Below are 24,485 nucleotides of genomic sequence, written 5' to 3' on the forward strand. Positions count from 1 at the left end.
CCTGTCCGCCCAACGCCTCTTGCCTGCTTTGTCCTCATTCCCTCAACCCCCTTGGCTGGCTCCTGGCTTGGCTTGTGGCTGCAATCCTGGCTGCTCATCAGAATGACCTCTGTGCTGTGAAGAGGGCCCAGAGGTGTTTAAAATGCTCCACCACAATTCTGGCGCACAGCCAGGGTGAGAAGTGCTGCCAGCTCCTTGCCTGTCCAACATGTGATAGCAGATCCTGCAGCTGCTGGCAGCCTTGCAACAGAGGACGCAGGACCCCTGACCTCGGCCGCCAGCAACATCTGGGTCCCCGTGACCCCAAGGCGGTACAGCCCTGTTTCTCCTTTGACCTGCTTGCTGGATCTTGTTTGCTTGACTGAGCTGCCCCCTACTCAGGGCGATTGGTGGACTGAAACAAAGTCTCAAACACTAACTATATCATGCTTTTCAAAATCGAGGCCCCTTAACCCAATCTCGCCACTAGTAACCCAGCATTACCTGTAAGGCCCACTGAGATACATTAGTTCCTTTGAATTATTTCTTTTCCTTCATTGCCGTTCCAGTCTCCCTCATGCTGATTTTAATATCTAAAAATATTCCAGGGGCCTGTACGGCTGCAGACAGCACCGAGGTGACAGGTCCAACTCAGAAATGGCAGCCTCCCTGTTCTACAGCCGCCACCCTTTGGAGCCACCTGCCTTGGACAGTCCTGCAGGCCACTGCTCAGGCTCTAGGAAGTTCTGGATTGTTGAATAACCGTGGGCTCCGAGTACAGCAGCAACAGTAAAATCTCTCACTACATGAATACATGAGCATGGAATTACTGCAACAAGCTGGAGTCTCTGTTCCCAAAGGATATGTGGCAAAGTCACCAGATGAAGCTTATGCAATTGCCAAAAAAGTAGGTACAGCAGAAAGACATAATATGTGCAGGATAAACTGTGACTATGAGTACTGCTGGCAAGTTCTCTGGGACTCACAAGTAGTAAGAAGCAGGTTCAAAAGATGTTGAGATAAAGGCGCAGGTTTAGCTGATGGTAGAGGAAAAGAAACATTTTAAAGTGGCCTTGGCTGGGTGCAGTGGCTCATGTTTGTAATCCCAGCACTTTGCGAGGCCGAGGTGGGCGGATCACCTGAGATCAAGAGTTCAAGACCAACCTGACCAACGTGGATAAACCTCGTCTCTACTAAAAATACAAAAATTGGCCAGGTGTGGTGGTACCCGCCTGTAATCCCAGCTACTCAGGAGACTGAGCCAGGAGAATCGCTAGAATCTGGCAGGCAGAGGTTGTGGTAAGCTGAGATCGGGCCATTGCACTCTAGCCTGAGGCAACAAGAGTGAGACTCCATCTCAAAGAAAAAAAAGGAAAGTTGCCTCAACTTTCTCTCCAGAAGAAACAAAAGCTGTTTCCTCACAAATGATTGGGAAAAAGTTGTTTACCAAGCAAATGGGAGAAAAGGGCAGAATATGCTATCAAGCACTGGAGTGAAAATACCCCAGGAGAGAACACTACTTTGCAATTAACAATGGGAAGGTCATTTCAAGGTCCTGTATTAACAGGGAGTTCACATGGTGGTGTCAACATTGCAGATGTTGCTGCGGAGACTCCTGATGCAATTAAAGAACTGTTGATATTGTAGAAGGCATCAAAAAGGAACAAGCTCTCTGGTTTGAACAGAAGATGGGATTTTCACCTGATATTGTGAATTCTGCAGCAGAAAACATGGTCAAGCTTTACAGCCTTTTTCTGAAATATGATGCAACCCTAGTAAGAAATAAATCCAGTGGTGGAAGATTCAGATGGAGCTGTGCTATGCTGGATGCAAAGATCAATTTTGACTCTAATTCAGCCTATCGCAAAAAGAAAATCCTTAATCTATAGGACTGAATCCAGGAAGATGAAAGTGACAAAGATGCTGCTAAGGCAGATCTCAATTACACTGGCCTCGATGGAACTACAGACTGTCTAGTACATGGTGCTAGTTTGGCCATGGCCACAATGGATATAAATAAAACTTCATGGAGGAACTCCAGCCAACTTCCTTATGTTGGCGGTGGTGCTACAGTCCATCAAGTAACAGAAGCATTTAAGCTTATCGCTTCAGAAAAAAAGGTACTGACTACTCTGGTCAACATTTTTGGAGAAATCATGCACTGCGATGTTACTGCACAGGTTATAGTTGTGGCAGTAAAAGATGTGGAAATCAAAATCCTGTTGTGGTACAGGGTACAAGGTATACGAGTTGATGATGAGGCACTGAGAGTGGGCAGTGGGCTTAAAATTCTTGCTTGTGATGACTTGGAGGAAGCTGCTAGAATGGTCAGAAAGCTCTCTGAAATAGTGACCTTAACCAAGCAAGTACATGTGGATGTGAAATTTCAGTTGCCGCCGGGCATGGTGGCTCACGCCTGTAATCCCAGCACTTTGGGAGGCAGAGGCAGGTGGATCACGAGGTCAAGATATCGAGACCATCCTGGTCAACATGGTGAAACCCTATCTCTACTAAAAATACAAAAAATTAGCTGGGCACGGTGGCGCGTGCCTGTAATCCCAGTTACTCAGGAGGCTGAGGCAAGAGAATTGCCTGAACCCAGGAGGCGGAGGTTGCGGTGAGCCGAGATAGCGCCATTGCACTCCAGCCTGGATAACAAGGGCGAAACTCCTTCTCAAAAAAAAAAAGAAATTTCAGTTGTCAATATGATCGGAAAACCCAGAGGATGCTGAAGGTGTTAAATGTGCTATACTCACTAAGAATACTGTGTTCTATGTTATACTCACTAAGAATACTGTGCTCTGTGTTATTGTTCTTTTTCTTTTTAGTGTGTGGAGACTGTAACCGCCATGTAGGCATACAAACTTTTAAAAGCATTCGGTTTGCATTTAGCTCTACTATTTATAGAATGGACTGTTTGTATAAAGATCCTACAATACAGGTATCTAATTTCTTTTGTCACAGCCAGTCTTACTTGCTTCTCCTACAAAATGTAACTTGCAATATGCCTGTTTATTATTGTTGGATACAAAGTTCTTCATTGATAAGAGTCCTACACATAAAATAAATAATTTTTTAAAAACTCCCAGGGTTACCCCCAGCTCTGTACTAAGCACTAGGACAAGCACTTTACAAATGTGTCATAAAAGACTTGTAACAACTCCATAAAGTAGATACTGTTATTCTCATTTTACAGATTAAGAGGCAGGATCAGAGAGGTTAAGTGCCCTGTGTGCTTCTCTGCCATGAAACTCGCCTAATCCTCCCATCACTTTCCCAAAAATACATCTCTAGCAATTTCCCAAGTTCATCTTGTGCTCTCCTTTGCGACAGCCACCTTGCTGGAAGCCTCCTTAACACCTGTCACCCAGTCCCAGCCACCTGGTCAGTGTCTCTTCACTTCAATTCATTCTACATGTAGCTGTAAGGCAAATATTTAATTTAGTTTGCTTCATGGTCAAGCAGGTAGCACGGCCTGAGCTGCATAAAATGTCAACCCTTCCACTTAGGATTTCACAAGGGATACCTCAGTAGAGGTGGGGGCAGTTACTTCATCTTCAAGTCCTTCCTCCACTGTAGGTGGTCCTCTCACACATGCTCTGCCTCCTGGAACGTTCTGTTTCCAGCAGCCAGGGGCCACAGTGAGACAGGCTGGGAGGTCGGAAGAGGAGCAGACTCGGGGGGCCATGCAGACCCATAGCTATGACAGGATGTTTGGGTGATAGGGACTGGCCACAAGCTGGAGATGTTGAAGGGGCAGGAGAGTCAGCACGACAGACTTGACACCTGGTGGATCCTGACACCTGCTGAGCTCCCGGGAAGCCTTCCATAACAACACTCTCCAACCCCAGGCAGAGCGTGCTCTCTGATAGCTCGACTTTTCTGCATCCTTCACACTGTATCACCTTATGTAATCTTCTCCCACTGCTTGTTCAGGCGAAGTTATTTCAGTGACTCATCTTTTCTTCTCCCAAGAAGTTAATTCCTAGGTCTCATTTTCTTTTGACCTCAATACAGGATCCTGAGCCCAGCAGGGCTGGAGGAAAGCTGGCGTGATGTGTGACTTCACCTGCCTTTGATCAGTGTGAGACCCGGGGAAGTCACCTCCCCTCCCAGCCTTTCCTCTCCTTCTTATAAACATCAACTCCCTTATCCCCATTCACCAAAAAAAATGCCTTTTTGCTCAAAAGAGTTCATATTTATTTTCTCAGCTTTATAATCTGCTTGTAAAGACAAGGGCTGGACTTGATCATTCCTACCAAAGCAAATGGAATTCTTTTTAAACAATTTACAATAAAATCTGACCCACGGCCAATGGCACGGACACCCCCTTCAAATGAATTGGAGGAAATGGAGCAAAGTTCAGAGAGGTGTGTCTGATTCAAGTGTCTCCCACGAGGCACTGGTGTTCACTGACATCAATAGACTCCAGCAGTTCGCAGGGCACTTGCTGGGTGGCATGGGGAAGAGATGGAAGTTTAAAATAGACAGGTTCTGCCATTGAGGAACTTACTCTCTAGTTGGGACACAAGAGCCGCACACATCTAAGGTCGATGATATGTCACAATGAAACTAAGGAGTCCATAAAACTGAAGAAATCTGAGTTTAATGAACCCAGGAAGGCTTCCTGGAAGAGGTGAGATGTGAGCTGCCTCACTAGGGGTGGAGAGAGCTGGTAAGTAATGGTGAATCCATGAAACAAAAAAATCAACAACCCTCCAGTGGTGACAATCTTACGAAAAAAAAAATATTCTCTCTTTTCTTTTCCCCTTTTCCTTGCTTCTGAGTTTAAAAGGAATAGATGCTTATGGGTATAAATTTATAAAACAGGGGAAAAAAGAAATGAACATTACTTAGAATCACATAATTCTGAGATAACTATTAGAATTTCGATGTATTTGTTCTACTTTTTGTTTCCATGTTTATGTATATTTTAAAATATATATGCATAAAATTGGGATCCTACAGGATAGTGTTAAATGCGAATTTCTTCTTATACTGTGAGCACTTACTTTTACTGAAAAATTTTTGCCCTGGCGTGGTGGCTCACACCTGTAATCCCAGCACTTTGGGAGGCTGAGACGGGCAGATAATCCGAGGCCAGGAGTTCAAAACCAGCCTGGTCCAGATGGTGAAACCCCGCCTCTACTAAAAATACAAAAAAATAGCTGGGTGTGGTGGCAAGTGCCTGTAATCCCAGCTACTCAGGAGGCTGAGGCAAGAGAATCACTTCAACACGGGAGTTGGAGGTTGCAGTGAGATGAGCTAGGGCCTCTGCCCTCCAACCTGGGTGACAGAGCAAGACTCTATCTCGAAAAAAAGAAAATCTTTCAAAACTTCATTTTAATAGCTACTTTTATTATTTCATCTTTTGACTGGATCCTGATTTATTTAATCATTCTCTGTTGTTTCCAATTTTCATTATTCCGAGTGATGCAGCAATCTGCCTTTGGTAATTAAAGCCCAGAATCAGACAGACAGGCAGAGCCTGGTTTTGTTTTATTGGTGATAAGGAAATCAAACCTCACATGTGGCTGCAGGGCTGGTATGCAGCAGAGGGGCACATCTGCAGGGGCCAGGACCTGTATCTCGTCTGGGAAAGATTCAGGATTGAAGAGGTCAAGAGGAAATGCTGATGAAAATGAATTTGGGGAAGGAGGCAGAGTCTGAGTTTCCAAACAGATCTTACTTGGAGTAGCATTAAACAGCAGCTGAATTCTCCCTGGGGAGACAATGTGGCTGAGACTTGCCTGAAGTAACAGACAAACCAGTAGCTGTCAGTGGCCTGACCTTTCGGAGCTCTGGAGCTTCCAAGATGCTCGCCCCTTTCCGGGCAATCTTGGTTGATCTGATTGCCACCTTAATTGAGGATGGGGATTTAAAAAGAGAGAAACATGTCCAATCGATTTAATGTCAGAGCTTCAATTCTTCCCTAACTACAGGCTTCCTTGGGCTTCAATATGCTCTTCAAGCAAAGAAGAGATGAAAATAAACAGAATGTTTTTCCATTCTCTGTCTCTTGGGACCACTAACAGCAAGAAAATTTTATCCCAGCCATTTTGGGGAAATAGCCTGGTTTCAAACCCCGTTCCAGCTTCAGCAAGCTGTACAATTTTGTGTGCCTTGGTCTACTTATGGGCAAAATGGGAGGAAGGGAATCTACTTAATAGGATTGTGGTAAAGACTCACTGAGCTAACACAGTGAAGTTCTTAGAACTATTCCTGGCACACAATAAGTACTCATAAATTGTTAGCTTTCATCATCATCATCAGTATTACTATGATAATAATTATTAAAATATTTTTCCCGACTTTGGAGAAAAAAGGCAGGGTATAATAAAATGTAATGTTGGAGGAAGAATAGCCCTTAATGTCCTTTATCTTTATTTCATGCTTGGATGTGAAATGCCAATCATTATTAAGACATTTAAATCCAAGGCCAGGCATGGTGGCTCACATCTGTAATCCCAACACTCTGGGAGGTTGAGGTGGGAGGAACACTTGAGACCAGGAGTTTGAGACCAGCCGGGGGAATACAGGGAGACCTCAACCATAAAAATGAAAATAAAATCGGCCAAGCATGGTGGCGCATGCCTGTAGTCTCAGCTACTTGGGAGGCTGAGGTGGGAGGACCGTTTGAGACTTGGAGATCAAGGCTGCAGTCAGCTGTGATGCACTCCACTCCACTCCAGCCTGAGTGACAGAGTGAGACCCAAGGACAAAGCTCCATGAGGAAACACAAGTGAAAGGGTGTCATCATGATCATCAACAACAGCTAATGTGTTTTGAGCTTGCCTGTTCCAGGCATGGCATTATGCATTCTTTTTTTCTTTTCTTTTTTCTTTTTTTTTTTTTTTTTTTTGAGACAGAGTCTTGCTCTGTCACCAAGCTAGAGTCCAGTGGCATGATCTCAGCTCACAGCTACCTCTGTCTCCTGGGTTCAAGCGATTCTCCTGCCTCAGCCTCCTGAGTAGCTGGGACAATGGGTGCGCGCCACTATGTCCAGCTAGTTTTTGTATTTTTAGTAGATGGGGTTTCACCATGTTGGCCAGGATGGTCTTGATCTCTTGACCTCGTGATCTGCCCACCTCGGCCTCCCAAAGTGCTGGGATTACAGGCATGAGCCACTGTGCCCAGCCTGCATTCTTTCATTTAATCTTTACAAAAAGCCTATGAGGTTGATAGTTTTCCTTGTTTTATAGATGGCACCAAACTTAGGCTCTTATCTAATATGTTGACTTGTAAAATTAAGTAACTGAGGTCTCTGCCTGCAAATACCTTGTATTGTTGGTAGGTAAAAAATAGAATTGAAAATACATTCATCAGAAACATGGAACATATAATCAGGATCATACAAATTAACTGTTAGACACACACAGTGCAGGGTTGCTGAGGAAACTAGAGATAGGATGGGAAGGTGTCAGAGGAGACTAATTTTGAGCATTATTTAAAAGAGAAGGATTCCATTGTTTTGTGAGAAAGAGGGTTTTCCATGTCAGAAAGGGTGAAAAGAAAATAGGCATTTCCTGAGTGCCTATTATTTTAACTGCCTAACTCGAGCACTTTATGTTAAAAAAAAAAAATCCCATGAGGTTGGTATTGTCTGTCTTCAGAAGAGAAAACCAGGGCTCACAGAGGTTAGTTACTTTGCCCACTATCACACAGGAAGTGAGGAATAGAGTCAGGAACAGAGCCAGGGAGGCCCTCTGACTTCAGAGCTGCAGGGGATTTGAACTGAGAGTAAATAAGCCAGATGGTGCTAAGAAGAAAATGTGCTCAAGTAGAAAGGGACAATTTCCAGGATGGATTATTCTTGAAAAGTTATGCGTAACTGGTGAAATCTGAACTGACTCTATGGACTGTACCACCATCAAGTTCCTGGTGTTGATAATGGACTATAGTTATGCAGGAGGTTCATACTGGGGGAGGCTGGGTGAAGGGTACACAGGACCTCTCTGTGCATTTCTTTGCAACTACCCATGAATCTATATTTTAAAATAAAAAGTTTTTAAAAAGTTGGCAGATAGGTGGGGCATGGTGACATGCCTATAAGCCTAGCAGGACCTATCTGTGCATTTCTTTGCAACTGCCCATGAATCCATATTTCAAAATAAAAACTTCTTTAAAAGTTGGCAGATAGGTCAGGTGTGGTGGCTCATGCCTGTAATCCAAGCACTTTAGGAGGTGGAGACAGGTGGATCACTTGAGGTCAGGAGTTAGAGACAAACCTGGCCAACATGGTTAAATCCCATCTCTACTAAAAATACAAAAATAAGCCTGGTGTGGTGCACGCATTTGTAGTCCCAGCTACTCAGAAGGCTGAGGCAGAAGAATCACTTGAACCTGGTAAGTGGAGGTTGCAGTGAGCTTGGATCGCACCATAGTACTCTGGCCTGGGCAACACAGCAAGACTTTGTCTCAAAAAAAAAAAAAAAAAAAAAGTTAGTGGCTGGTGAAGGCAAAGATGCTTCCTTCTTTTTTGAGATGGAGTCTTGCTCTGTTCTTCGGGTTGGAGTGCAATGGTGCAATCTTGGCTCACTGCAACCTCCACCTCCTGGGTTCAAGCAATTCTCCTGCCTCAGCCTCCTGAGTAGCTGGGATTACAGGCATGTGCCACCATGCAGGGCTAATTTTTGTATTTTTAGTAGAGATGGGGTTTCCCATGTTGGCCAGGCTGGTCTCGAACTCCTGACCTCAAGTGATCCACTCGCCTCAGCCTTCCAAAGTGCTGGGATTATAGGCGTGAGCCACTGTGCCTGTCCAAAGAAGCTTCCTTTGAGTAGAGGTGGTAACTGGCAGAAGACTCTGGCTCAGGAACCTGATGGGCCATGGAGGCACAAGAACATGCCAGCATCATGTCAGAGCCTCTCCTGCCACCCGCTAGAGTGACCAACCAGCCCCACACCAGGTTGGTCACAAGAGGAGGGAGAATAAGATTTGCTGACTCATACATTGAGTATCCATTATGGGTTCCCTCACTGTGGGATATCAGACATCGCCAAGACATCAGGCCTGGTTTGGGGGCTCTTACAGTCTAGTTGGAAAGAAAGGCACAATTGATAAAGTATAAGTGGCTTGGGTATACTGATGTTTCTCATGGAAAGTTTTATGTGTTGCAGAGGCTCAAAGGAGGGTTTGTGCTCCTCAGGCTGGTTGGTTCCTTTACAGGGGTGGAAGACTTAAGGCAGTGCCTAACAGGAGAACAAGAGAAAAAGGTGGGTCCTGGCAAGAGAAACTGTTGAGCTAAGGGGCACATGTGGATGTGGCTTCAGAGCCTAAGCTTGCCTGGGAGCTCCTTGCAAGCACCTACCACCCAGCTCTTAGTGCACAGCAGGCATTCCACAGAATCATTACATAGTGGGCTGGGTGCGATGGCTCACACCAATAATTCCAACACTTTGGGAGGCGGAGGCAGCTGGATCACTTGAGCTCAGGAGTTCGAGACCAGCCAGGGAAACATGGCGAAACTCCATCTCTACAAAAAATACAAAAATTAGCCAGGCATGGTGGTGCGCACCTGTAGTCCCAGCTACTTGGGAGGCTGAGGTAGGAGGATCACTTAAGCCTGGGAAGTGGAGGTTGCAGTGAGCCGAGATCGCACCACTGCACTCCAGCCTGGGTAAGAGAGCAAGACTCTGTCTCAAATATATATATATATATACATATATATATCTATACATATATATGTATATATATATGTATATATAGATATAGATATATATATATATGTATAGATATATATAGATATATATATATAGAAACTATTTAATATAAATAGCTTCAATAATATACACAGTTTTGGGCCAGGTGCGGTGGCTCATGCCTGTGATCCCAGCACTTTGGGAGGCCGAGGTGGGCAAATCACGAGGTCAGAAGATTGAGACCATCCCGGTCATAGTGAAACACTATCTCTACTAAAATTCAAAAAAATTAGCCTGACGTGATGTTGCGTGCCTGTAGTCCCAGCTACTCAGGAGGCTGAGGCAGGGGAATCGCTTGAACCTGGGAGATGGAGGTTGCAGTGAGCTGAGATGATGCCACTGCCCTCCAGCCTGGGTGACAGAGCAAGACTCTGTCTCAAAAAAAAAAATTAAAAATACACAGTTTTGTATTTTACAGCATAGAGCAAGCATGCCTTGTAATTCAGCAAAACTGGGACCATGAGTTATGTGACCTTAGGCAGGTGTGCCACACCCTCAGAGGGTTGCCTTGTGTGTGGGAGGTGAGCAAAACACTGAGTGTGAGGTGGCACACACACTAGGCTCCATAACTGGCAGCTCCCTGGTCCTCTTCATTTTATTTCATAAGTGTTGATCCTGGTGTTGAATTGTCATCATAATTATCATCTTGAATTTATGCTGTAAATTCAAGTGGGAAGAGCCACAATAATATGCCAAATCCTTTCCATATTGTTCGATATGTACCTTGTTTACACTTTCATGCTATTTAAAACAATGCTGGAAAGAGTGTGTAGACATCACAGCTTTTTCCACTTTCTGGATTATTTCCTTAGGCTGGATTTCCAGAAATGGAGTCAAAAGTATTTTTAAGACTCAAGAATTTCAATAGTCCCTTCAGGAACAAGAAATGACTGAGAGTGGCTGGGGAGGAGATTCCAAGCAGCAGTCGCCTGGGTCCCAAAGCTCCAAGAAGCTCTGATTGCTCAGGTGAGGAACTCAGTGGCATTCTGCAGCTGAGGGGAGCTGTTGGCAGGCTTTCTGAAGAGGAGGTACAGGAAGACGAGAATGATGTATTAGGAAGGGTAGCCACGGGTCTGGCTATGGTTGAATTTGAGTTTAGAGAGCTCGGAAGAAGAGAGATCATCTAGAGAAGAAGCAGAAGTCAAGGCATAAGAAAATAAGGGTGTCGGGTGCGGTGACTCATGTCTGTAATCATAGCACTTTGGGAGGCTGAGGTGGGAGGATCACTTGGGCCCAGGAGTTCAAGACCAGCCCAGGCAACATAGTGAAACCCTGTCTCTACAAAAAATGCAAAAAATTAGCCCAGCATGGTGCACGCGTCTGTAATTCCAGCTATTCAGGAGGCTGAGGTGGGGGGATCACTTGAACCCAGTAGGTGGAGGTTGCAGTGAGCTGAGATCACACCACTACACTCCAGCCTGGATGTCAGAGCAAAACTTTGTCTCAAAAAAAAAATAAAGATAAGTAAAGAAAATAAGCGCCGGAGCCAGGGTGGTGGGAAAAGAGAACAGAAAGAAAGGGCCAGATGGCCCAAGCACTGAGTAACAGCCACCCACATCCACCACTGCCAGCACCCAGAGGGAGAAGCTGAGAGTCTGGAACTAGTGACGAAAGTGGGGACCCCACCCCCGCTGGAGCTGCAGTAGCCACACTGGCAATGCAAACTGGATTAGAAACTCATCCCACCACTAAGGAAGGCTGGCACCAATAAAATCACACTGCCATGGTGACGTGCGAGGTTTGAGACCAGCCACAAAAAACAAGAGGAACTGGGGGCAGAGTCTGAAGACTGCCCGGTAAAACAGATACACTGAAAAGCTGATGAAAACTCAGGGGGAAAGCAACAGGCAGGAGCCTTCCAGAACCACCATCTATTTCTCTTCTGCCTGCTAATCACAGCTACAGGACACGTATCACCAGGATGTTTGTAAACAAAGGAACTCTGAATGGAGCTTAGCCAGCGGGCTGAAAGGATCGATTAAGTAAGTGCAAACCTCCATAACATAATTTGGAAGACAACAAAATAATTTTCACGACAAACAGACATAATTTAGGCAACCACATGGAAAAATTCCTAAGCTAGAGCATTTAATGAGAAAGGGGTATACTCAACTGTATCCACAGTAGGGCCAAAACTATGAAAGATATGATTACATTAGGACAGGGGATGTGCAGAAAAGAAGCGAGCTTGGCTGGCTGGGCACGGTGGCTCACACCTGTAATCCTAGCACTTTGGGAAGTGAAGGCAGGCAGAAGGCAAGGTCAGGAGTTCTAGAACAGCCTGGCCAACATGGTGAAACCCCATCTCTACTAAAAATACAAAAAATAGCCAGGCATGGTGGCACACACCTGTAATCCCAGCTACTCAGGAGGCTGAGGCAGGAGAATGGCTTTAACCCAGGAAGTGGAGGTTGCAGTGAGCCGACATCGCGCCACTGTACTCCAGCCTGGGCGCAGAGGGAGACTCTGTCTCAGAAAAAAAAAAAAAAAGAAGAAGAAGAAAAGAAAAGAGCTTGGTCTGTGGAATATTAAATGACAGTAAATTTTCTCCTTTGTTTTCATTTCCATTAACACCGTGTGGATCTCTGCATTAATCCAAATGGATATTGTCACTCTCCCAATGTTGTGTGTGTGCCTTCACAGTTTCTCAGATTAGCAGATTAGCAGAGTCTGTCCCTCTGAGCGGCTGCACCCTCACTTTTCCCACTTCCACCCCGCCTTTCTCCCCTCCGCAGCTCCTCATTGACAGTGGCCCATTCCTGCCAAATATCTTCCACTCCTGGCTGCTAGAGGGACGTTTCAAATGGAAAGGATGTCAGCTGCTGCTCACTGCTTTCCTCCTTCATTTCCTTATCAGCCATCACTAGCTCCTCCAGAGTTGAATTTTAAAATCATCAGAAGCTAGCCAGATGCAGTGGGTCACACCTGTAATCCCAGCACTTTGGGAGGCCGAAGTGGGTGGATCACTTGAGGTCAGGAGTTCGAGACCAGCCTGGCCAACATGGTGAAACCCCATCTCTACTAAAAATACAAATATAAACTGGGCATGGTGGTGCCTATCTATAATCCCAGCTACTCAGGAGGCTGAGGCAGGAGAATTGCTTGAATCTGGGAGGTGGAGGTTGCAGTGAGCCAAGATTTCACCAAGACTCTGTCTCAAAATAAATTAATTAATTAATAAAACCATCAGAAGCCCCGAATAATCACAGGGAAAACATTGCATAATGAGGTAGGAAATGGGACTAGACTCTGGAGGTTGGGCTTGAACACTGGACCAAACTGAGGACTAGCTAAAACAGGGCAGAAGCAGCTTTTCATAAACCACACCCACCAGTGTGCCATGTCAGTTTATTGCCATAGCAACAGTCAGGTGTCACTGCCCCTTTCCATGGCAATGACCTGATGAATCAAAAGTTACTACCCCTTCTCTTCCCTTCTCTACTACCCCTAGAGATTTTTGCATAAACTGCACCTTAATCTGCATATAATTAAAAGTAGGCATAACTATGACTGCAAAACTGCCCTGAGCTGCTACTCTCGGCACATTGCCTGTGCCCTAGCCTGTCTCCTGCGGTAGCCCTGCCCTTCAGGAGAAGTCACGGAGCTGGAACACCACTGGAGCTATAATGCTACTGCTTCAACAAAGCTGCTTTCTTCTACTCTATCACTAGCTTGCCCTTGAATTATTTCCTAGGCAAAGCCAAGAACCCTAGCAGACTAAGCCTCACTTTGGGGCCTGCCTGGCCTTTATTAGTGTGGAATCCTTAATAATCTTTATTTTAGCATGGTTTGAAATTAGAAAGCGGGGAGCGGGGTGGGGGGGGGGACGCATCAGGCAAGACACACAGTGACCACTAGAGACAAGTGATGGCTTCTCATCTTGTTTTAACTGACCCTGGCTTTCCTGCTATGCCCAAGGCCTGGCCTCCTTTGCTTACTCAGAAAGTGACTCCAGTGGCTCATGCCTGTAATCCCAGCACTTTGGGAGGCTGAGGAGGGCAGATCACCTGAGGTCAGGAGTTTAAGACCAGCCTGGCCAACATGGTGAAACCCTGTCTCTACTAAAAATACAAAAATTAGCTGAGTGTGGTGTCGACGCTGACACAGGAGAATCACTTGAATTCGGGAGGCAGAGGTTGCAGTGAGCCGAGATCTCACCACTGTACTCCAGTCTGGGTAACAGAGTGAGACTGTCTCAAAAAAAAAAAGAAAAAGAAACAAAGTGACTCCAGTACAGATGATATGGTGAATCTTCATTTTATTCATTACTCAACACCTAACATTCAAATGCTAGCAAACACATAGGCCCTTAATCCCAATTATCTTACACTATGCCCCAGGTTGAGGGTAATAAATGAGGCTTGAGAAATCTAACTTAGAAAACGAGGCGTGGAGCCTTCCTGATCTTCTTCAAGCCTGTGTTTGACTCAGCTTGCAGATGCCTGCTGTCTGTGTCTGTCAGCTTCAAATTGTTATTAATGTCTCAGTATTTTTAGGGCTCATCACAGCCTGTTTGATCAAATCTAAGTTTCAGCTTCTCAGCATAGGGAGTGGAAACAGAGATCAGAGTAGGACACGGCTGTCAGCTTCCTTAAAAAAGCTAAATAAATAATGGCTCCCCAGCAGCAGCTCAGACTCACAGCTCATACCCACATCAGCCCTGACCATGCACACACAGTCCAGGAGAACCAAGGGTGAGAGCAGCACAGAAGAAATATGGACCCGTCCCTTCCCCTTGGCTCAGATAGCCCATGTCTGGGTATCTGCATCTGCTCGTATGCACAGGGAAGCAGGTAAGTGATGGATCTGGTGTCTTTGTTTGGAAACAACCTACAATGTCCATCAATAGAGGACTGGATAGGCCAGGTGCAGTGGCTCACATCCCAGCACTTTGGGAGGCCAAGGTGGGCAGTTCACAAGGTCAGAAGATTGAGACCATCCTGGCCAACATGGTAAAACCCCATCTCTACCAAAAATACAAAAATAGTTAGCTAGGCATGGTGGTGGCTGCCTGTAATGCCAGCTACTCAGGAGGCTAAGGCATGAGAATCACTTGAACCAGGGAGTTGGAGGTTGCAGTGAGCCAAGATCATGCCAGTGCACTCCAGCCTGGGCAAGAGAGAAAGACTCCATCTTAAAAAAAAAAAATTCAGTTCCTCCAGCAAACTAGCCACATTTTATGTGTTCCTAGCCACATGTGGCTAATGGTTACCACACTGGACAATGCAGAAACAGAGCACTGACATCATGGCAGAAGTATTACTCATTTAATTTAAAATAAATGTAATTTTTACTATTTCTCCCATTTTCTCTTCAGGATAAAACTCCTTACAAAATCTGATGAGCAAAATTTGTCTGTTTAAACATCTGAAATCTTGGCATTAAAGCATGCACTCACACACATATACACCCACAACCTGTTTTCTATACTTGTTTGCCTCCGTTCTTGCTGGAATTTTGAACGAAATGAGCTAACTGAAGATCTAGAAGTCATTTTGTTTATTCATGGACACATGACATGCAACACAAAATGCATTAAGTGCATTAGACACAGTAGAAGGTGAAAAATAGAATGCATTAAGTCCTTGTCCCCTTAGAGTGACAGCATGCAGCCATAATGAAAGGAAGCACAAGTGTCACTGAGGTCAGAGAGCCAGTGCGCTGGGACTTCAGAGGGTGGAGATGTTGTTTTGGTTTAGATGCCTCCCCATGGAGATGGAGTATCAGTAACATGTGGGCAAAGACAAGAAAGGAAGGCATTCCAGGCAGGGGAAACAGCATCAGCAAATGTGTGGGGGAGCCAAGCACAAAGGAATGTTCTGGAGACATCAGCTGGCCAGTCTGTCTAGAGTATCACTGGAAGCTGGAGTCATTAGAGGGGCCCAATGGTGAACGACCCTCAAGTGCCAGGCCAAGAGGGGAGAACTGTCATTATGACTAAATAATAGCCACTATCACGTTCTATTGTGCTCTTGGAATGTGTATGGAATCTACTTTCACTGGATAAATGGATGGAGCAAGCCCTGCCCCTCCCAGGAAGCCACTAAGAATGTGCCTTCTTGAAAGAAGAGCAAGACAAGGCCTTGAACTCTAAGTGACCAGTTGGAAGTGTGATAAACTTGAGGGCATCACACTGGGCTAGTGTGTGACATGGGGAGGTGGGGGGATATCTGGTCTCCAGCCTGCAGTGAGGTACTAAGGAGTTATAAAAGGAAGTTGGAAAGAAAGCAGAGGCTTCTGACTGGCATCCACCTGCCCCATAGCCAAGTGGTGACATCTAGGCTCAGTAGAGGATCAGAGATGAGGTGGGTAGAACACAGGCTACATCTGCTGCTCTCCCTCCCTTCATGCGGGAGGGGTTTCCAGAGGAGCCATTGAGAGGCAGGGGACAGCAGAGGGCTGAGGAGGAGCCTCCCAGCATCTGCCTGCTTACATCGGGTGAGTGTGTGACATGGGTGGGCCGGGAACAGCCCAGAGCAGAGGCTACCATCACAGAAGAAGACAGGGATCCCAGGGGCCCAGAGACTACAATAAGAAACTGGGCATATTTTGGGAAAGGGGAAAGCATATTGTGAGTCCTTAGGTGAGGTTAATTTCAAGAAGTAAAAATGTCCGAGAGAGGAAGAAGCAGTGAGAACCGAGAAGCAGGTGAAAGCATAGGGCCCAGCCCTCAGGCCTGCACTGGTGACCTTCCCGAGAGGTTGTCAGTGGGGAGGTGACACTGGAATTTCAAACAGAGTGAAGTGAATAATGACTATGAAAGGGGGAAAGGTGCAATCTCAGCTTCAATGACTGCTGGCTCAAGAGCATTATAAAACAGTATAATCAACTGAACATGGTAGCTAACACCCAGCACTTTTGGAGGCAAAGGTGGGAGGAGGCTTGCTTGAGCACAGGAGTTTGAGATCAGTCTGGGTAACACAGTGAGACCTCATCTCTACCAAAAAAAAAAAAAAATAGCTGGGCATACTGATGCGCACCTGTGTAGTCCCAGCTGCTTGGGAGGCTTGAGCCAGGGAGGTTGAGGCTGCAGTGAGGTATGATGGTGCCACTGAATTCCAGCTGGGATGACAGAGCAAGATTTAATCTCAAAATAAATAAATAAATATGATAGGAATCATTTATTTAACAACAGTAACAACAGAAGGTGGTGCTGCTTTATCTCTGAATAGATCAGGACAGATGTGCTGCCTCAGTGTGCACCCCCACAATCACGTGGGAACAACTGAGGGATGCAGGCTGCTTCCCAAATCAGAAGTGCAGGTCCTTGGGAACCAGTCACCCCAGGCTAGGGGTGAATAGCTAAGGTGGTCCTGACACCGGGCTTCAGTTGTGTCCTTAGAATCCAAAATGTGTTTTGTAACTTTGATGATAAAATTACTATTAATTTATTGTTGGTATTTTATAACTTGATTGGTATTCACTTTACAAATGTTATGTATCAGCATAAAGAATCTATCGGTTATATTTTTGGAAGGAAGTGCATTGTGAACTTTCTAAGCTCCAGAAATCTCAATAAATGGGACCAAAGGGAAATAAGTTAATGCTTCTGTATACAGCTTTCTTAAGGTGATATGAGCTCCTCATGGGAATCATTCATCTGAATACCTACCACTTGGCACATCAAGGCATTTGATTTTTTTTAAATACATGTGAGCCGGGAGCAATGGCTCACACCTATAATCCCAGCACTTTGGGAGGGTGAGGTGGGCAGATCACCTGAGGTCAGGAGTTCGAGACCAGCCTGGCCAACATGGTGAAACCCTATCTCAACTAAAAGTACAAAAAGTTAGCCAAACATGGTGGCTAATTTACAGTAGCCTGTAATCCCAGCTACTCGGGAGGCTGGAGCAGAAGAATCGCTTGAACCTAGGAGGCGGAGGTTGCAGTGAACCAAGATTGCCCCACTGTACTCCAGCCTGGGCAATAAGAGCTAAACTCCATCTCAAAACAAAAACAAACAAACAAACAAACAAAAAACATGTGGACTGTGAGGGTAAGAAGCATTCCAATAAATAAGTCTTAATCTCAAAGAGCTTGCATCATAGTGAGTAGAATCTATCACATGAAAACTAATCCTGTTAGAAATCAGGATTTGGGCTTTACAACACATTTATGCTTTCCCCTTTTCCAAAATATGCCCAGTTTCCTATTGTGGTCAGCAGGCAGCCTATAAAAAGCAGGGTTACTCACCTTCAGCTTTCTAAATGAACACACAGTATCAAATATAGAAACAGAGGAAGCTTTATTGTTATGGAGCCAAACTGATTGAGATCAAGTGTAAGCGCTTTAAATATACAGATGAACTCACAGATTTAAGAGACAGATTCTGAAAAGCTAAGGATCCAAGATCAATCATTCAAACGCTCAAATATATCATCAGAGAGACTGTTGCAGCATGAACACGGTGCCAGAACACAAGACAGGCACCATGCCCAGAGCATCCGAAACGTACAGCCAGGGCCAGGGTGGTCACGGTGCCAAAGAGAAATTTCAGAAGCAACACTTTTGAAATGCAAAACAGAATCAGAAGCAAGAACCAGAATTCTGCAAAAATGCAAAACAAGTACTAGGTTGAGCCCTACTAAAAATGCCAAGCAAGCAGCAGGCCAAGCAGAGCCAAGACCCATTTTTAATGAAGCGGATCTACTGCGCATGGGCCTTCTGGGAGCCCCTGCACCAGGAAGGAAGTCCCTCAAACAGAATCTGCCCACAGCAAGAAGCAAGGAACAGACGGATGAGAACGCAGCTGGAAAGAGACAGCTCCCGAAAAGCTCTAAATAAGGAGTGCAGAACCCTTCCTCCAATGCAGACCCTCAGGACCCTGGAGAGGGTGACCCTGTTACTGCCGCACTGTCATCAAAAGGATCCGCTGATGGGAAAATATGTATTACAAGCTCTGTAATTAACATCAGCATCAGCTAATAGCTATGGAGCTCTCACAATAGCTCAGGAACTGTTAGGAGGTTTGAATGCATCTTGACATACTCCTCCCAACAGCACTGAAGTGGGGTCTATCATCTCCATTTTACAGATGAGGAAAATGAGGCTTAGGGCAGTTAAGTAACATTTTCAAAGTCACATAATTGCTAAACGGGGTAGCTGGATTCAAACCCAGGGCTGTCTGACTGCTGGGTCTTCAAACTTAACCTCTGACCTGCAGAGGACACATTGAGATTAATTCATTTCAATGTGTCATTATTATGATGAAAAAAATATATCATTCCTAGCCAGGGAGTATAGGCCCTTGTACAGAGATGTCACAAGCCAGCACATTATTAAGGAACAAGTGAATAATAAGGCCATTAAAGGCTCTGCGTTCTTAGGAGAATGACATTACTGTGGGCTCTGAGGTCACAAAAGCCCCAAGGAGGAAATGGAAAAAATCAGTCCTTCAGCTGGCCACGGTGGTTCATGCCTGTAATCCTAGCATTTTGGGAGGCCAAGGTGGGTGGATCACTTGAGGTCAGGAGTTTAAAACCAGGCTGGCCAACATGGTGAAACATGTCTCTACTAAAAATACAAACAAACAAAAAAAATTAGCCAGGCGCGGTGGCAGGCACCTATAATCCCAGCTACTCAGGAGGCTGAGGCAGGAGAATCACTTGAACCTGGGAGGCAGAGGTTGCAGTGAGCTGAGATTGCACCACTGCATTCCAGCCTGGGCGACAGAGTGAGACTTGTCTCAAAAGAAAAAAGAAAATGAATCCTTCATCCCCGGCCCTGGTCAGCCATGTCTATGATTGTGCTGAGACAGTGCCAGAGGTCTAGGAGAGTTGGGCTTTGTTTTGTCATTGAAGGTCCCCTGAGAGTCAGCAATGCCAATGGCAGTACTCCAAAGGCCGGCCTTACACCCAGATGGCCCTGCTGCACGGGCCTCCACCCACTGCCCAGCCAGCACCATCGGCCTCCCAGCTGCCAACAGGCCGGACCTCCTGGGTCAGCTTCCTCTGCAGGCTACTCAGCACATAAGCTGTCTTACAGCCTGCGGCCCCAACCAGCAGTTCTCAATAAGCTCTTTCACTGGTGCTGGGGACGGCCTTAGGCTGCTGGTAAGAGCCCTGGTGCGGGCTGGCACAGGTCCTTGACTGTCAGTCTCCTGGTATACCCGCTGCCAGCACTGCAAAACAGCCCTGGGATTGTTTGCACAGATGCTTTCTTCTCTTCCTGGGTTTCCTACTGTTTTACTGCAATATAATTAACATGCAGCAAGATGCACACATTTAACAGTTCAGTACCTTGAGTCTGGACAACTGCTTTTACACTTGTGGAACCACCCCCCAGACAAGAGATAGGACATTTCTAATCCTCTCACAAAGTCCCCCTTTCCAGTCAACCCACTGGCCCAACTATCTGATTTCTATTGTCATAGATTTGTTTCTGCATGCATTCTTACATAACCATTTCTGAAATATAATTATTAGAGTCTAGATAGCTATCCACAAGGCCTCTGGTGATGAAGAACATTTTTAACTATATTTACATTCTACCATTAAAAATACATGCTCACTGCTGATCAGTAAGTTATAGGGAAAAAAATTAAAAATTAAAAATACTACACAAAGTGTAGAATATACAAAATATGTTTTAAAAGAAAATTGAAACAATTTCATACACTGCCTATGGGGTGGCCCTGCTCCTCAAGGAGCAGTTAAAAAAAAAAAAAACAAAGAACAAAGAAAAAAAATGAAAAGAAAATTGAAATCATTCACGATCATTTCACCTAGAAATAACCACTGTTCGTGTTCCAGTGCATTTCTTTCAGGGCTAGTACATATGTGATTATTACAAACTGGCTCCCTGGTGTGGCATTCGTTTTTTAAAAAAATATCAAGTAAACAAAGCTTGTTGCTGTTCACTTCTGAGTAGGCCAATCTACGTTGCTCATGAGAGAGGCAGCGTGATCAAAAATCAATCTCTAGGCTGGACACGGTGTGTCCCACCTGTAATCCCAGCACTTTGGGAGGCCCAGGCAGGTGGATCACCTGAGGTCAGGAGTTCGAGACCAGCCTGACCAACATGGTGAAACCCTATCTTACTAAAAATACAAAATTAGCATGCCTGAGGTCAGAAGTTCGAGACCAACGTGACTAACATGGTGAAACCCCATCTCTACTAAAAATACAAAATTAGCATACCTATTCAGGAGGCTGAGGCAGGAGAATCGCTTGACCCCAGGAGGTGGAGGCTGCAGTGAGCTGAGATTGCGCCACTGCACTGCAGCCTGGGAGACAGAGCAAGACTCTATCTCAAACAAACAAACAACAACAACAAAACCTGAATAATATTCCATTGTATGTAGATATTGCATTTTGTTTATCCATTCATCTGTCAATGGATACTTGGTCGCTTCTGTGGTTAGGCCATTGTGAGTAATGGTGCTGTGAACATGGTGCATAGACGTCTCCTCAAGTCCCTGCTTTCATTTTTTTGGAGTATATGTCTATTAGTGGGATTACTGGATCATATGGTAATTCTATTTTTCATTCTTTGAGGAGTCACCATACTGTTTTCCCACAGTGACTGCACCATTTGTTACCACTAGCAGTACACAGTGATGGTTCCAATTTCTCCATATCCTCACCAACATTTGGTTATTGTTTTGTTTTGTTTTCTGAAAGAGAGTCTTACTCTGTCACTCAGGCTGGAGTGCAGTAGCACAATTTCGGCTTAATGCAACCTCTGCCTCCCAGGTTCAAGTGATTCTCCTGCCTCAGCCTCCCGAGTAGCTGGAACTACAGGCGTGCATCACCACGCCTGGCTAATTTTTATATTTTTAGAAGAGACAGGGTTTCACCATGCTGGCCGGGCTGGTCTTGAACTCCTGATCTCAGGTGATCTCCCGGCCTGGGCCTCCTACAGTGCTGATATTACAGGCATGAGCCACCACACCTGGCCAACACTTGCTTATTTTCTGCTTTTTTGATAATAGCCATCCTACATGGGTGTGAAGGAGCATCTCACTGTGGTTTTGATTCCTATTTCCCTAATGATGAGTGATGTTGAGTATCTTTTCATATGCTTTTTGGCCACTTTTTCTTTTTTAAAAGAGACAGGGTCTGACTACGTTGCCCAGGCTGGAGTACAGTGGCTATTCACAGGCTCAGTCTCGCTACTGATCAGCATGAGAGTTTTGACCTGTTCTGTTTTAAACCTAGGCTAGCTCATTCCTCCTTAGGTAACCTGCTAGTCCCCTGCTCTCTGGAGGTGACCATATTAATGCCAAACTTAGTACAGACACCAGGTATGTATAGTGAACTACAGCACAGAATTCCTAGGATCCAATGATCCTCCCACCCCTGCATCTGGAGTAGCTGGGACTACAGGCACATGTCACCATGCCCAGCTGTATATCTTTTTTGAAGAAATGTCTAGTCAAATCCTTTGCCCATTTTTAATCAAAGTTGCTCATTTTTGTTAAGTTATACGTGCTCTGTACATATTCTGGAGGCTAACTTATTATCCTGGCTATTATTTGTAAATATTTTCTCCCATTCTGTAGGTTGCCTTTTCACTGTTGAAAAGCATCATTTGATGCACAAAGGTTTTTAATTTTACTGTAGCCCAACTGATAATGGTGTTTTCTTTTTTGAGACAAAGTTTCACTCTTGTTGCCCAGGCTGGAGTGCAAAGGTGTGATCTCGGCTTACCGCAATCTCCACCTTCTGGGTTCAAGCAATTCTCCTGCCTCAGCCTCCTGAGAAGCTGGGATTACAAGCATGCACCAGTATGCCTGGCTAATTTTTGTATTTTTAGTAGAGACAAGGTTTCTCCATGTTGGTCAGGCTGGTCTTGAACTCCCGACCTCAGATGATCTGCCCAGCTTGGCCTCCCAAAGTGTTGGGATTATAGGCGTGAGCCACTTTGCCTGGCCTGATAATGCTGTTTTCAATAAGAGTCTACATGGGATATAAGAGAAGAGTGCTGGAATAAAACAGACCTGGTTTAGCCATGCCACTTCACGAGCTGAGTGACTTGGACAAGGCATTTAACTTATCTGAAAATGGCAGAGGAAACAGGGAAAGGCATATCCCCCATGCAGAAGTTTTGTGAACTAGAATGTGTGCAAAGCAAGAAATGCAGCACCAGCACTTGGAAGGGACATGACTCCTACCTATACATGACCCAAGTGTCGGTCATGCCATTAGACAGGAGTCCTATGACAGCCACTGAATTAATGAAGGGAGCACTATCCCTGTCTTACCAGTGAGGTAATTTCCACATAGCCAGGTTAAATAAGGAACCTGAGATGGCAGCGCCTACATTCCCTCTGGGATCTTCTGAAAACTCCTACTCTGGCTGTACCACCAGTGCAGGGCAGAAGAGCTGGAAAATCCTTCCAGCCCATTTATTCCAGCCCTCCCAATTTACAGATAGTGAAACTGAAACTGAGAGAGGTTGAGAATCTGGCCCAAATTTACACAGCAATCAGCTCGACTGGCCAGTTCTCCCCGCTGTCCAGAAACAGTGCCTCCCAGTGCCACCCACGCCTCTCCAGAATACTCAGCCTGCTCTGACAGTGCTGTCTGGAGGAGAAGAGGATGGTTTGAGCAGCCCTGTGAAAAAGCTTTTGGACAGTCAGATGTATTTACTGTATTTGCCAGCTGTAGGGCCCAGGCCTACTTGTAGGATCAGGCACTTTTAGGAACTGGATGACAGCAACGGGAAGACCCTGCTGTGTTTCCCTCTTCTGCTTTGTTTGTATATGACCTGCAGACCTGCTACTGCACACAAGCGGAAGGTGCACAAGGCTGCTTAGGGGTTTATCAGGAACATTCCAGCTGGCTGCTTCCAGGCAACAAGATACAGACATTTATTGCCTTTGCCTCAAAGGGCCTTTTCATCGTTCTTACTTTGAAAAAAAAATGCACAAAAGATATGAATGGGAATCAAAATAGAGAATTATCCACAATTATTCGATTAAACGACCTTCCTTTTAGAAGAAAAGACTATGACATTTATCCTGAGTGCCACAAACCAAGGAGGAAATACACAAGAAATCCCTCTAATGGACTTAACCATTTCAGCAGGTAGGCCAAGTGGCTGCGTCTACAACACCTCCAAGTGTGGAGGGAAAATCAAATGGCTATATTCTAGTATATTCTGTATTTAAATGGAATGAAAATCCTTGAGAAGACACATTGAGATGACAAAATATTATTGCTGTCACTACAGAACTCTCTGACCTTAGAGAAATCCCCAGCCCGTGCTCACTGATACCCTGGCAACACCGGCTGCTTTGTAGGTGTAGATAAATGGATGATACGTATCATTATTTTGTGGTCAAATGCAAACATTTGGACTCCTACTACTACATACCAACATTCTCTGTTAGATCCTAAGAAAAACAAAGCTGATTAAGATAGTGTCCTCAAGAGGTTCACAGATCTGTTGTATAAAGAAATAAATGAGCGGTGGTTCACGCCTGTAATCCCAGCACTTTGAGAGGCCACGGTGGGTGGATCATGAGGTCAGGAGATCGAGACCATTCTGGCCAACATGGTGAAACCCTGTCTCTACTAAAATACAAAAAACTCGCTGTACGCAGTGGCGCACACCTGTAGTCCCAGCTACTCAGGAGACTGAGGCAGGAGAATCAACTGAACCTGGGAGGTGGAGGCTGTAGTGAGCCAAGATCGCGCCACTGCACTCCAGGCTATGAGAGAGCAAGACTCCCTCTCAAAAAAAAAAAAGAAACAAAGAAAGAAATGACAAAGTAAACTCTAAGATACAATAGAGAAGACTTGCTCTGGATTTTCCCAGCCTCCACCCTGTATGTTTTGCTTTAGAAGCATCTCTCATGCA

At 45.2% G+C, this 24,485-nt stretch overlaps 1 protein-coding gene and 1 pseudogene across 3 annotated transcripts in view; one reads left to right on the top strand and one right to left on the bottom strand.

Annotated features, from left to right (window-relative positions):
* EFR3B (EFR3 homolog B) overlaps window positions 1–24,485 on the bottom strand; it is a 113,289-nt gene that overhangs the window by 77,080 nt on the left and 11,724 nt on the right. The window lies entirely within an intron of this gene.
* Window positions 1,394–19,652, top strand: LOC103788108 (succinate--CoA ligase [ADP-forming] subunit beta, mitochondrial pseudogene; annotated as a pseudogene).

This window comes from Callithrix jacchus, chromosome 14 (genome assembly GCF_049354715.1).
Source record: "Callithrix jacchus isolate 240 chromosome 14, calJac240_pri, whole genome shotgun sequence".
Taxonomy (NCBI): domain Eukaryota; kingdom Metazoa; phylum Chordata; class Mammalia; order Primates; family Cebidae; genus Callithrix; species Callithrix jacchus.